We start from the raw sequence: 15264 nt of genomic DNA on the forward strand, positions 1-15264 counted from the left end.
TCAATCAACATTAGGAGCGTATGCTCGAGGCATGCATGTTTCTCAGCTGGAAGGTCTTGTTGCAGTTTGGTGAACTGTCGAGAAATTCGTTTTCCTCCCGATTTTTAATCCTAAGGCTTCTGCGCTTGCTTGCAAATATAATAAATTCCAGTGGAACGTACATCGCTACATTCCATGTGTAGCGTACATGTCGCTAGCTTATGTTGCTTACTTCGAGAGGTGCTCTCTTCTAGCTTTGTGCAGCAAGAAAGGACCACGCCAGTGAAACAACGAAGATAATCATAGAAAAGTTGCTTAAGCCAAAGCTTATCAAAGCAGGAAAAATAGTAATTGATCAAGCAGCTTGCCGGAAAAAATACTGCTGAGCAAGATAGGAGCTGCGTGTTTAGTCTGACGAGTTTTATCTTTGCGAATAGAAAACTAAGCAAGTAGTCATCATGTGGTGATTGAACTTTGTAATTAACGAAATGTTTGTGTGTACTTCTTGATTGTGCTTGCCCATATTGTTTTACTATTTGTCCAACTCATGAGTTTTGTAAATAAAGAAACATGTCTTTTTAAATAGCTCACAGTGTTTGCCTCGTAATTTTGTTCAGAAAGTGGCTAGTATCATTACAACCGGCGGTTTTTAGTGCCAAAAATGTTCAGATAAGTTTCGCATATCATTGAAAATTAATGAAAAATTGCTAACTAGTGTGGCAGGCGTGTATGATAGCGCCATTCTATAGTCTAATCATAATTCGTTTGAATTGACTCATTTTCTCGGCTTGGCCGTCTGCGTGTATAGGCATAGGAGTAAAAATTAAAATTAAAAGCACTGCACCCAGTCTGTAGCATATGCAAACAAGTGAAAACAAGAAATAAGCTGAAACTCGCGTGATAATTGCGCACATTTATGCTATGGCGGGCCGCGTGTTTAAAAACGAGGTAATAGCTTCTTCTCACTTTCGATCGTATAGCTGATCCGTTTTTAACGGGATCACTTCCGAAAACCTCGCATATACTCATGTGACGGCAGAGGTGCCTGAACGTGCCCCGATTACCTTTCACCTTTATCGAACTTATGTTTTATTACGCAAGCTTGCCATAAGGATATTATAAAAACCTATGTATATTGTTTTCCGTAAGGACTCTATCGAACTTGAATGCTTACGATCTTCTAAGGCAGCTTTAAAACCATGCGAGAAAAAATTTACTATCGTGAGATGCATCTAAGTAAGCAATAATCATATGTGGCTGTGGCGCAACCATTTAGAGAATTGCATTCGTGCGATAGATCTTTATGTGTCGCCGCACTCGTAAATACTGTATTTAGCGAGCTAATGACCTCACAAATGTACGGCAACAAAAAAAAAATGGCGCGGAACCGCAGCAGAGAGCGCCAGAGCACGCATGCATGCAATTCGGGCAGGCATGCAGCTTAGGGTAGTCACTGCCTAACTTTGCGCATGTGGGCCTTATATTATTAGTACTTTAACGGTAGCGAAATTGTTGGCTGCCGTTTTGCCCGTGGCATTTTAAAGCTGGCAGCTCGACTGTGGTACGAGCGCAAGCTGATAAAACTCGTGTTTTTAGTTTGCGCCAAGCTACGGCGGAACACTTGATGCATAGGTGGCGAGCGCCGCGGTGCGGTGAAAGACGCTGCCACGCCCCTTTTCCGACTTACGCTCTCTCCGGCCGATTGGAACGGCCGAAGAGAAACGTGCGCGCGGAGGTGATCTCGGAGGCCATGGCAGGAGGCGCCTACTTCCCGTCGCCACCGCTGCGGCGCCACCGTTCGGGGACAGCCGCGCGCGGAGAACTGCGCCTGGCTGCGCTTTGAGGGAGGCGTCGGCGTGGTAGAATTCTTTTATTTTATGGATATAAGAGCTCCGCTTCACAAAATTTGGCAACACGAATTAGCATATGCTGTCATGTGTAGTGTGACCATGTCAGCACTTAGCGCTTGCTCCGCCAGGATACATACTGGAGTATACCCTGAAAAACTTAATGTGACGGTGGTTCAAGGCCACTCGATTGGAGAGCTCGCATTACCGTGATGTTGCATTCGGATCAAGTTGTTTGTCACATGAAAATGTCAGCTATGTCGCTAATTCCGTGTGTCATTTTCATACCATTTACTCATTCCTGCATGCAGCTTTTATACACAAATTGGTATCAACCTGTCTAAACTGCCAGCGCTATCCAATAAAAGAATGTCCGACTATGAGCAACCTCTGTGAAAGTGCGACATGTAACCAACCTTTGTATCTCATTCTGACAAATGTTACGGTGGAAATATGAAGATGTTTATTAGGTTAAATCTAGATGATAACCTGGGATCTTTGACTCAGTTGGAGACCTTAAACTTTGTACACCGGAACGCTATCCGTCATGGCTTCCCGCATTTTGCATGACCGGGGAAACTAAGCGCGCTTCATAGAGCCGGTCTGTCTTAAGGTGCTACGTATATGCGCCGCAAGTTTTTATCACTATTTTTATTGGCTGCTCGCAAACCAATACAATTTCGCTGGTTTGCAATTTTCAATGGAAGAACGCGCATCGAGTGTTCCAGCTGTGAAATTCGTAGCTGCGATCACAAGACTGTTCACACTTCAGAGCGCAACTGCAGCTGAGATTCAGCGAGCAGCCGAGAAGAAAAATACCAATCGCAGACGGAAAACCTTTCTTGAGAGAGGTTTATGCCATAGCCATAAACGTTGCTCCACTGTTTAGTTGACATTTCCAGCACAGCTCACTATCAGCGGGTGCAGAAACTTAATATCTTGCATAACGCCTCAGCATGGGCACGATCATTGTTTTCATAGATCAGCTGCAGGTACTGTGTGCAGTGAAAAACCAATGATGAAATCAAAAGTTTACATAGCTTGCTACTTCGCCGGACCTCTTCAGACTTCATCATGCTGCTAATGAAGGTGCTCGTAAGCTGACAAAGCTAGATTACTTCCTTTGCGGGGTAAATCAAGCCTCCTTTGTCCTTGGTTTTCGTTAACCTGTAACTGGTCCAGTTGACTCTTATTTCCTGCAACAGGCTCTTGCACGACTGACATGTCGCCACAAATCCATTACCAAATATCGCATAAATTAAGCAACAACCTGGTAGTGATATACAAAACTGGGGGGTTTTAAGTCTTTTTGCAGAGCCGCGTTAGAGTACTCGCACTTCGCTACCTGCCATTCATCGTATCCCGTAATTGCCGCCTCTGTCGCATGTCATTAGAATGCAGCCTTAAGCCACCGCATTATATGGAATAGGACCCTCCTATATAAAGTCCCTCTTTACCGAGCTCGTACGAACGTGCCCTATAGGAGTATAGTGTGCCTGACTTGGGATCTAAGGGTCCCACTTTCAATAATTCCCATTTCACTCTTACATCTTATTGACTCTCTCTGGTTTGGCGGCTCCTGCCGCATTAAACATGTCATGTGTTCTCATTGCGCCAAAGGTGTCTGGCCATATCATCAACTAATGTGCCTCTTACCAGAGAGGTATTTTTCCGACTTTCCGCCGACAGAGCGGGCGCCGGATTTTCTGTGGAACATGGTTTTCAGTTTATCGCATCGGTTCAAGCAGTCTCAAGAGTATAAACAAATGTTGTATGTACAGGCTCCTTTGCTTGCAAGGCCGCTCAGACTAGCGCGGCAAAATTTAGAACAAATTGTATACTTATATTAAAAAAAAAAAAACCTTCGTACCTTTTTCTGATATGCCCTCGCAACATAACGAGCTAACGAAAGGCTTTTGGTGCTACCTCATCGTGTTCATCTGCTTCACAACACATCGTTAAAAATCCTAGTTCACGTGCCAGCTCCCTTATAACTAAATAGGTTAAACAAAGTGACGGAATCACAGTAAGAGAGGACGACACAACTAGCGCGGTTGTGCCGTCTTCTTCTCCTGTGTTCCCGTCACGTTGTTGCCACTGTTAACCTATGATTAATCACCAGCAAGTCCAATCTGCTGTCCCTTGTAGCAAATTCAATGGCAGCTGATAGGGCAGTAGGCTTCAGCATCTGGACTTCAGAGAAAGCGAGTGCATTTCCCCTCCTCGCTGCTGCCTTTGCCTGAAGCGTGCTCAGCAGATAAAATTAGAGGGTCTCTTAGATGTTTCTTAAGCGGAGGACGGCAAAAGCCTACCCTTCTCCTATCATTTGCCAATCATCGTTTGCCACAGTTCGTCATTTCAAGTCGTCGTTTGATGTATTGGTCGTTTCCCAGTCATGATGAGTCTGCCTGCGTAGTCACTGTAGCCCTTACAACTCATAACCAAGCAGGTTACTCATTTAGAATCAGCAGTGGCCATTACATGTCGTCGTTTCACATATTGGTCATTTCGTAGTCATTAGCAGTAATGATGAGTCATGCTATTATAGACATTACCACACATCGCTGAGCACTTTTACTCATTTCTAATCAATTGCAGTCACTACATGTTGTAGTTTGATATACTGGTCATTTCAAATCATTTTAGTCATTATTAACCATTATTAGTCATTAGCTTAAGTCATTACCTTTACCAATGTATGTTTTTAACTTTTATTGATTACCTATCACCATTAATCATTTTCATTCTTAATCTCCCTCCTTGTACGTCCTCTTTTGCGAATGACACACCAGTGCACAGATGCGACGCACAGATTACAGGCATAGCTTCTGCGCACATATTTTCACTCCATGAGCCTAGAACGGCTTCGCCTTAAAAAACAAACGCATCCCGTCTCATCGTTAACGTGCTTGCACACGAGCACACAAAAAAGTTTGCATTTACCACGCAGACGCGAGGTGAGCGCGTCCAGAAAGGAAGCAAACCGGGCGCTCAGAGCCGGCGACCCCGGCGGTATAGTGAACTAGAATACTTTCTAGTGGCGTGACCGCCTCCGCTGCAGAGGGCCTCCAGCGGAAGAAAGGTGCGGCGGCGCTGCAATCGACCGCACTTGAAAGCGCGTCAGCTTTCAGGCGGCCGTCGCGCTTGTAGCAAGGGTAGGACAACGCGTCCTCTGACGTTTTAGGCGAGTCAAGTTTACCACCACGAAGTGATGCAAAACTACTAATGAACGTTTGCTTCCGCTTTCTGTTCCTTCGAGCTTCGTTGTGCATATGAAAATATTCCGATGCTGTCGCTGGTGGACCTTATAGTTGTATAATTGTCTGGTCGGAGACAGCCGCGTCACATTTCGCGGTGGTATTTGTTGCAGTTTGTCATGCTTATTACTGACCCTGTTTTATTCATGAACGAGCAAAATGAAAAAAGAAAGTGTATTTGCAAACGCGCACTACGATTTCGCGGGCGGCTGAGCTACATTGCAATATACATTCCTCGCTTTGCTTATACGTTTTGTATGGTAAATTTCGTCTCACCGATGGTGCACTTCACATAAAATACGTGCTTACATCCTAGCTTCCAAACGCCTTTAATGACGAAATAAAAAAAAATTCCCTGCCTATGGTCAGCTACCGCCGGCCCCGAGGCAAGAGCGCATGAAGGAGGAAGTTCGTCATAAGTGATATGCAACGGCGGTTAATATTGTTTCCTACTACTAATTTGAAAGAAATGTGCTTTGTCATGATTTTAAAATTGATCTTAGAGACTCATAAGAGCTCCTCCCTCTGTACCCAGCCTAGGAACTAGCCGACATTTAATTACGCCGAGCAGAGTTGCAACATTTTGTGTGTGTGCGCGCGCGCGTGAGGGTGGTGGGGGTGACGCGCCTCAATACTGTCCGTTGCACTGCATACATGTTGTTAGTTTCTTAGGCAGATTTCATTATTTTTCAAAGCGTTTAATATCTTCGTCTACGTTTCTTTATTGCAAGGAATTACTATTGCTTGGTACGCACAGGTGCTTGGAAGTTATGAACAACAATAAACAACAAAGTTGTCACAGAGCATAACAATGATTTTTACTGCACATGTACACTTTTAAGCTGACCAGCGAACAACAGCTTGGCAAGCCTAGCTGCCGTCTTTTCCTATGAGGCCTAGGAGTCGGAGTGGGCTTGCTCAAGTAGGCGGGCAAGTTAGGCAGAAGGGTCGGAACTGCGCCAGGTGCAAGCGTAGGAGTCCCCCTCGGAATTCTAACTTTCGTTCCATTTATCACATGGACATAATCCCTCAAAATCAGATGAGCTTCAAAGTGCAATTCACACACAGCACCATCGGCGTCAAGCGGCTTGTCAAGCCTATGGAGGTTTCGCTGCCAAGCAAGCCTTTGCTGTTCGTCTTTTGGAGCCTTACAAAGCGACACTTTACGCTCCTGCGCTGTTCTCGCGTAGCCAGTTGTGCAGCCTGGTGCGTAACAGTGATTTAACCACCGCTTGGGAGGCATCGTCACAGCTTGGGAGGCACGCACGCATGAAGCAACATTCCGCGACGCCAACACGCACGCAACTGCAGGAGCAGAAGGCAGGCGCGCACACTCGCTTCAAGTGCGGACGACGACAGCGCCGCCGCTTTTTTCTTCCAAAGCAGGTACGCGGCGCACAATGGGATGCGCCTCCGCTCGAGCCACTGGAAAACCTTCTAGTACACTGTACCGGCGGCGACGTGCCCCGAACAGTGGCGCCCTCAGCAGAAATAGCGGGCGCAACTGCCCGCTATTTCTGCTGGGGGGCGCAACTCCCCAATTACGCGCTTGCCCATTGACGGCGGCGCGACGCAGCAGGCCGCACCAAGTGCGTTTCCATCGAGCGGCCGTGATCAACGTTACTAGAACAAACTCAGTTTCACTGCTCCCCATACCGCCCAGCAGAGGAGCTTGCCCCAAGTGGCGGTCGCGAGAACTAGCGGCGCTGCGGTCGACTCTTGCTCTTTCCCGGGCGCGTCGTCTGCTACACGCCTCGCGGAAGCATGGAGCGGCCAGCGCAAATCGTTTTAGCGAACTGCCGTTGCGCTCTACATGGCTGCAGTAAAATTATAACTAAATTATGAAAGTTTTGGCTTCGAACCTAAGTGTTACCTGGGAGATATGTGCTGCGAAACTCCCTCGTTAATGCCATGAAACAAATCTGACAATGCCGTCCACTTGCTCACCAACTCTGTTCTTTGCTTTGCCCACTGGCTTCTGTTTTGTAGCGGGTATTCCGGTACCGATTAGACGAAGATTCATGCCAGCGAACGGCCTACGTCGTTGTCTAATCAGAACGTCTGTTCTTAGTGTCCTATTTTTGAGGGCTGACGCAGAATAACGATCCGTTAGCATTTCTAAAAGTTTTGTTGCTTATCTTATACAAGAACGTAGGATGAGCGGAGTTAATTAGCGAATCAACTGAGAAAGGATTCAGCGGGAATGGACATAAGCAGAGCAAAATCAAATAACAGAACAAACACGAGTGCCTCACTCTAAAAAAAACATCTATAGCAAGTTGTCACAGGTAGTTGGGATTTTATTCGCACAATGGCTTTGAGAAATTCCCCCCCCCCACACACACACAGAGAAAACAGAATAAGTAACGACACTATTTTATTGCTTGTAGAGGTAATTGTAATGAAATTCAAGTGGTAACGCAACTAAAGAAAAATGAGAAAAATGCACCAATTGTCAACAACAGTAATGTGCAGATGAAGTGCAGCAAACAACAAAAACTTGATTTTCTCAACGTTGATAAAAATTGCAAGAATCAACAGCAATTCAAAGAACAACACTGCTTCCTCTTTGACAAATATTTGACTATACAGCACAACCTATTATTTTGTTTGAGGGAGAATGAGCATTTAGACATAGAATTATTCGGCAAAGATACAGCGAATACGATTGCACACATTCCTATTTATATATAAACATCACAATCCACGTATATATATAATAATTGCACGTGTATTGATAGTAAGCACAACTGCAGAGAGCGAGAATTCTATCGGAGCAGCTTGGCCTTTTTCCTTGCTACTCTGACTTTTTCTGCAAGCTCCACGCCGCTCTAAATCTTCTCAGTTTTCGAGGTTTTCTTTTAACTGCGCTATTTCTTCTTTCTTTTTCTTGTTTGCTGCCATTTGCTGCCGAAGCTCGCAGAAGTGCTTTTCTTAGCCGTCGTACGTGTCTTCAGTTGTTCAAGTCGCTTTCTTTTTTCTGACCCTCTTGCTTGCCGAATTTTTCTGCGCAGCCTTAAACAGAACAAACTTGTCGCGAAGTTAGCACAGAGCAGTTTTTATGATGCATTCGCTCTTCGCTTAAGCTCAGAACTGCGGCCCCCTCACACAATTTCATTTCACTGGCCTGCTTAAGAAGATCTTCCACCTCACCAACATTTTGCACATTATATAAGAATTTTTTGTGCACTTTACCGGTGTATGCGTTCATTGCACATGACAACTGCTCGTCGATCACAAAAGTCTTTTCAACTAGCAAGTTTCCTCGAACTAGACGACGAGTGTAAAACAGCCCGCATCTTTCATCTGTCTCCTCATCTCGAATGTACTCAAATTTCCATTGAGTTGTTGGCAAAGTAAGACTCCAGGCAATCGAGATTAAAGTCCGAGTCCGTTTGTGCAGTGCTGCTGTCCTGTTCGTGCTGCTCTGATACGAAGTCTTGTAGTTTCGCTTCCGACACCACTGTCGAAACAAATGGGGAAGCGCGATCCTTTGGTGACTTTCTTTTCGGTCTAGAATGTTTTGGTTTCGAAATGTGTGCAGGCAATGAAGGAAAAAGCCTCGGCAGAGCGCCTGGTGCCAACATACATTTCCCCCTATCCGAAATTACTTCCTTACCTTGCATTATATGCCGATAGGTCTTTAAGACGTCTTCCTCTTCGAAGTGCAGATCACAAACCTTGCATTTCGAAGTCAGTTGTCGGTCTTTTCTGTGAAGGGCTTGCTTCGATAGGGTCTTTCGGTGGCGCGAAGAAATGACGGCCTTTCGAGTCTTCATTTCGATACCCACTTTTGCATCCTGGGGAAAAACAGGTCGGCATGGAGAGTCCCGCTGTCGCAAAATAAAAATAAAACGAAAAAAAAATAAGCCAAAAGCAGCTGACGCGCAGTGACTGGCGCGAGCACGCGTTTAAGAAGACCGCTGCAGCCGCCGACGCTGGCAGCCGCGGGGCAGAGAGTGGCGGCGACGGAGCATGAGTAGTTACAATATTACTGCAGCCATGTAGAGTGCAACGGCAACGCGTCGATAGGTTATATGATACCTTGAGGCGCGAAGCCTTCTGGCACCGAACCTCCCTCTGTCTGACAATGGTATGGCAAAACCTAACAGCTACGTGTGTGCCGGCCGCTCCATGCTTCCGCGCCGCTAGTAGCAGACGACAGCGCAGAGAGTGGCGGCGACGGAGCAGGAGTAGTTATAATATTACTGCAGCCATGTAGAGTGCAACGGCAACGCGTCGATAGGTTATATGATACCTTGAGGCGCGGAGCCTTCTGGCACAAAACCTCCCTCCGTCTGACAATGGCATGGCAACACCTAAAGCGTGGCCCGCATGGAGCGTTTTTTGCACGCGAAAACGCGTCGCACGCCCGACGCCCGCGCCGGCGATTTCACTCCCACATGGTCAGCAGCCGAGCGGCGTTTTTTTTGCCGCCCAGTTGCGCGACGCACGCGCCCCCATCCGGCCGTGCGTAGAAGGTCGCGAATATCTTGTTTTCCCCGTCGCCGCAAGCTTCAAGTTGTGGTTTCCTCTCTTTCTTCTGGGTCAGGTGTGTCAAGAAAACAGGCACAGGTATCACTTCCAACAGCTATGGATCTAAATGCACAAGCCATAGCACAAGGGAGGCATCAGAGGTCCGCTGGCAAGGCTAGCAGCTCATAAACAACCTCCGAGCTCAGCGTAAACACTCGTGCCCCCAGCGGACGGCTCACCTTCACTGAACTCTAACCTAAAAACCTAAAAAAAAAAGGAAATGCACGGTGCCCGATGCCCGGACCTTGCTGTCGTCACCTCGTGCGCCCCCGCGACTCCGAAAGACTACATTGCTGCTCGGCCGTTTCGGCCGAGAAACCCGGAACCCTCGGCGCCGTTGGAGCGCCAAACCCCCGTCGTTCTTTCCGCTCTCGCGAGCTTCTCTCTCCCGGCCAGCGTGGGCGTGGCTCCAACCGGAATCACATGACGGCTGCTCCGGCTCTCATTGGCCCTCTGCCGCTGCCGACTTCCGGCGTCGGCGCGTCGTCGGCGTTTTTATCTGTTCAGCCAGATCCCGACGATTTGGCAAAATCGTCCTCTCCGGCGGCAAAAAAACGCTCCGCTGCCGTCGACGCCGGCGAATCGCCCGGAAAAACGCTCCATGCGGGTCACGCTTAACAGCTACGTGTGTGCCGGCCGCTCCATGCTTCCGCGCCGCTAGTAGCAGACGACAGCGCCCGGCAAGGAGCAAGAGTCGACTGCAGCGCCGCTAGTTCTCGCGAATGCCACTTGGGACACCTCTCCGGGCGGAGCTGTGAAAATGAGTTTGTTCTAGTAACGTTGGCTTTGATATCCCGAACTAATCTAGGCGGCGCTCGGAATGTAAAAAAAACAGCTATATAATTGCAGGCTCTTCATCTTTTGTAACTCGTCTCCTTCAAAAAAGCTGGCCTTAGTTTTCTGCTGAATTAAAACAACACAGGAACGATTATATCGCTATTTTAATCATGCTTCACGTGACCTAAGCTTGACTGTGACGTCATAGCCACGGCTCGACTCTTGAAATCGAAACCGAAACTCCTGATAAAAGAAATTCGATTATACCTTTATACAACGAGCGTAGGCGAATATCGCGAGACGATTCATATACAGTAATGTCTTACGCATCATTACAAACGACAAAACACGAATGCAAAAATGAAGTGTCTATACTCCTTCAAAACGCGTAGAAAACGACACGCAGCAGCAGTTAGAAAGGAGAAAGAGAGAAAGTTATCTGCGTCGTCTAATCTTTGTCGGCACATTTACCAGACAGCTTTGTTCAGCACCGTATTATCTGCACACATAGCGATACACTGCTGCGCACAATAGACAACGGACTTCCGACTCGGGTTCCAATTCTGCTGCTTCATTTGCTGTGCTGCCGATTACAAATTTGAGACACTTGCCTTATTTTAAGAACTACAACAAAATTTCATGTGCACTTTGTTCGGCTTCGCACATCACCTAAAAACGAGAATAGTATTAATGATGCCATCTGAAATCGCACGTGCACTTTTCAAACTCAGTGCAAAGCAAGCAGCAGTCTTTATTTAATTTTGCCCCCAGCTGGCAATTGCCTGGGTATTGGTCTGATTTCTACTGTCGTCAGTATGCCTTATGCCAAAATACGGCACTAGAAATAACACTAAAAACAGAACACACTCAAGCTTCTTTTTTTTTTCTAACGAAACTGAAACAGAAACCAACTATACTCTATGCTTTCACCCTTTCACCGCCAGGCGGCCGCCGGTAGCTACCCAGGCTACCTTCCTCTCGCCAACATGGCTGCTTGCACGCTGCGGATTTGACCACGTTTCGACAATCTTTAATCTGCAGCATCGATTGCAAACAGTGGTGAAACATGTTGCGTTTTGCGTGCGTAATTGTTGCAGAAGTGCGTACGTCTGTGTAGTGCCGTCGATAGGGGATGTTTCGAGCAAACGGGCACTTATCGTGCCGGCTAGTTTGCAGTGTTCATGCTCTTTGTTTTGCTCAAGCGCATGGGTTGGTTCACCGTGTCACGTTTGTGAGGTTTGTAGGAAGAAAGTGTGAAAATGTTTTTCTGCGTGACCAACTGAACTCACACTTGTTGGCTCGGCACCGGTGGTGCGAAGGCGAACAGCTTTCTGCACGGCTTACGCAATCGTCTGTAAGGGTAAGCATATTTGATCACCTTCCGAAGCGGTCAGTGTGGGATAAGTAACAATGGCCTACCCCATTGCTGCACTGTTTGTCGTTTGTTTTCGTGACAAAACGGGCTGGAGCGGAACGCTCTTGATTTCAGCTGGCTGCAAAAATATCGCTCATGAAGTTGAATGTCGCGGCGATTGTTTTCGCAGATTTGCTGCAAGAAAATAGGACTCTTTCCTTAAAAAAAAAAAAAAAAAATACGCGTACCCTGATTTCTTACCTTTACGCTCAGAAGGTCCACGAAACGATTTTTTCTCGAAAATTGGGTGATCAGCGCTGATTTGTCAGTCTCGGCCTCATTCTACTCATTTTTGTTTGTGCTAGTTTACGTTATGGTGCAAAGTTAAGGAAACGCACTCGCTTTGTCATAACATTTTTAGTTGACTTTCGAGATAACGCTAGCACTTTGCGGACTTATGAACTCAAACCACTTTCCCATCCGTCATCGCGGCTTTTCCGCTCCGCTGATCATCCCTAGGTAGCAGGTTAAATAGAAGTTAAATTGAGAAGTGCATGAGGGGGTATGGTGCCTTATGAGTGCGCCTAGGGAATTCATCATCATCATCTGCCTGACTATACCCACTGCAGGGCGAACGCCTCTCCCATATTTCTCTAATTAACCCGGTTCCGTGCTAGCCGCATCCACTTGACCCCTGCGAACTTCTTAACCGCATCCGCCCACCTAACTTCCTTCCTCCCCTGCTATGCTTTCCATCCCTTGGAATCCAGTTTGTTACCCTAATCGACCCTCGGTTATCCTCTCTTCGCACTACATGTCCTGCCCATGTCCATTTTTTCTTAATTTCCGCTAGAATATCGGTAACTTGGGTGTTTTCTCCCACCCACTCTGCACGCTTCCTATCTCTTAATGTTACCCCTACCAGCGAATTCACTGAGGTCTAAAAATATTCTTCAACCATCCTGTATGGTCATATCTCATTTGCCTCTGCGGGACATTAAACCGCATAATTTACAAAGCACTATTTTGAGTTGCTACTATTCCCAACAGATGTTATTTTTCCCCATCAGCATTTAGGGTCATGTATCCGCTTGCCTGGAGCATTGTCTTGCTTTTGGGTTGTGATGCTATTCTTATGGTTTTTACACTTGCTTCCTACAGTCCTTTATATTTTGTGTTGTCGGTAGTGGGCATTACAATAAATGGATATTTGCAGGTGATACTTCTGCATTCAAGTAGAGGCTGACAGCTTGGATTCGAGGCCAAAAAGCGTGCAGTAATTTGCTGTTACAGTGTTTCTATGTTTTTTTTTTCTGACCAAATGTTTACTTTCTTCGCTCTTTTCCTTAAATATACTTCTTGGAGCAGTTCTATTTGCCTATTACAATAGCCATTATGTAGGCCAGCTAGTTTCCTTTTTTCTGTTCCCAGTTTCTGCATTTGGTTTTGAATCAGCATTTTTAGAGCGCAGCTCTTTGGCGGCCGTTCCTGGGTTTCGCGGCGGCGTCGGCGTCGGCCTCGTAACCAGTTCCGCCCCCATTTCAGCCCCCCCGTTCGAGCCGGCGCTTTGGCCACCGGAGCCTCGCAGGAGGAGGGGGGGGGGGGTACACTCAGCGGCGAATGATGGGGGCAGGAGCGCGCGCAGCTACCGGAGCACACAAGGAAAAAAAAAGGGGGTCGCCGGAGGCAGCGCTAGCAGCGACTGACTGACGTCGCTAGCTAGTCAACACAACGTGCTGCGTAGAACACCGTCGCCGCCATGCAGAAAGAGGAGACCCCCCCCCCCCCCCCTCTTCCTGAGTGGAGTCGAGGGTGCTCTCCGGTTGCGGAAACGCCGACCCGCTCTGCAAGTATGCGGGCGCTCCGAGACGACCGGTCCGGAGGGGGATACAATAGCGCTCGCATCCTTCATCCGCAGAAAGCAACCGTACAGCGGCGGATCACGGTGCGTGCATCCCGTTCTCACTCGCTTCCAGGCTCGCTTCACTCGCTAGCGGCGTCAGCGAGTCGCTACTATCTGTTCGTTGCGCAACGTTCCTATGGACCCACGCGCTGCCTCCCGCAACCTCCCGATAACTCAATTGCTCTCTTCATTTCTCGGACCACAAAGCTTCTTTCATGACAGCCAAGAACTGTTAGGGGAGTGTTTCTTGAAGGAATACGTGTGAAAAATTAAAAAAAAAGAAGTATGTAATTGTGCTTATGTGCCTTGCTCGAAATCCTTGCCTCTTTTTTTTCTCTATTGGTTTACGGGAAAGGAAAGGCGCAGTATTTGTCACATTTGCTCTGTGGACACCTGAACCGCGCCGTAAGGGAAGGGAGGAAGGTGGGAGTGAAAGTGGAAAGACAAAAAGGGGAGCCGTAGTGGAGGGCTACGGAGTAATTTCGACCCCCTGGGGATCTTTAACGTGCCCTGACATAGCACAGCACACGGACGCCTCTTCGTTTTGCCTCAATTTATCAAAAAGATGAAACAGCTGATGAGCTGCGCTCAAATTTCGCATTAGGAAGTAACATAATCGCGGGCATTTTTTTCGTACTGTGCTTACTTTGGGCACAGGCCCATCGATCACAGTCATGGCTTCAGATTGGCCTCTTCCTGGAGCTGTTCTTGCATGGCACGAGCTATGGATTTCGTTGTCATTAAACATTGTTATATGAGACTTGCGGGCAAAATGAGATACTTTAAGATTGACAAACCGCTCTAGAAGCAGAAAAGAATGCATATTCTCTAGATTTTTTCATTTTTGTTCAGTCCCTGAATTTTGAAAACTTAACCTCCTCGGTTTTAGGGCTCGCAGGCTTTTTTCTTTCATGTGGTAGTATGCCGTGCAATAAGTACGTTTTTTACAAAAATAGGTATGCACCGTATTCTTAAAGGAAATATACTAAGCCCCGTTGATAAGTGGCCCTTGCTAGTGTCCCTTTGGATCACATTTATACCGTCCGATATTCACATCTTCATTCTTTTTTGTTTTGGTGCCAAAAGTAAGGTTTCATATTCACATATGAATTTTATGCTGTCATTATTGTTTTTTTAACCTAATGAATGACATCTCATCAATTGTATTCCTTCCACAATTTCTGCCAAGATATTTAAAAACAACTTTCTTAAACACAATTTCTTCAATAAGCTTTTTTTCTCATTCCTTCTGTAGGCCAGTATACAAAGATCTGTATGTTTTAGAACTCTGAAAATGCCTGTGTTGTACTGTCATTCATGTAGCTGCAAAGTGCCTGCTAAACGTTAGCAGAATTTGTGAGCAATACTATTTCTGATTTTTTTCCTGAGAATCAAAAAGCTATCATGTAATATATCAGCAAAGGGAGGAATATTGTGCAGAATGGTGCATCAACATTTGCATAATATGCCCCAGTTTCTTTTTGCACTCTTGTGTAGTATATTTCTGTCAGTGGTTACATAACTGAATATGTAACTGACTTACATTTTTCAAAATACTTTTTGCCAGAACTGATTACACTTTAGGGCATGCCAATGCCATTATTACTGTCA

At 46.5% G+C, this 15264-nt stretch overlaps 1 long non-coding RNA gene across 2 annotated transcripts in view; it reads left to right on the forward strand.

Annotated features, from left to right (window-relative positions):
• Nucleotides 1-11372: 11372 nt before the first annotated feature.
• LOC146172423 (uncharacterized) overlaps nucleotides 11373-15264 on the forward strand; it is a 501238-nt gene continuing 497346 nt past the window's right edge. The window contains exon 1 of one of the 2 annotated variants that reach the window (XR_014702481.1): nucleotides 11373-11756. This is a non-coding gene — a long non-coding RNA (uncharacterized LOC146172423). Of the gene's footprint in view, nucleotides 11757-12964; nucleotides 13027-15264 lie in introns of those variants that run through there. The other variant, XR_014702482.1, reaches the window with a different exon arrangement.

The sequence above is a fragment of the Amblyomma maculatum genome, unplaced genomic scaffold (assembly GCF_055883805.1).
Source record: "Amblyomma maculatum isolate TAMU_Amacu unplaced genomic scaffold, ASM5588380v1 scaffold_13, whole genome shotgun sequence".
Lineage (NCBI taxonomy): Eukaryota > Metazoa > Arthropoda > Arachnida > Ixodida > Ixodidae > Amblyomma > Amblyomma maculatum.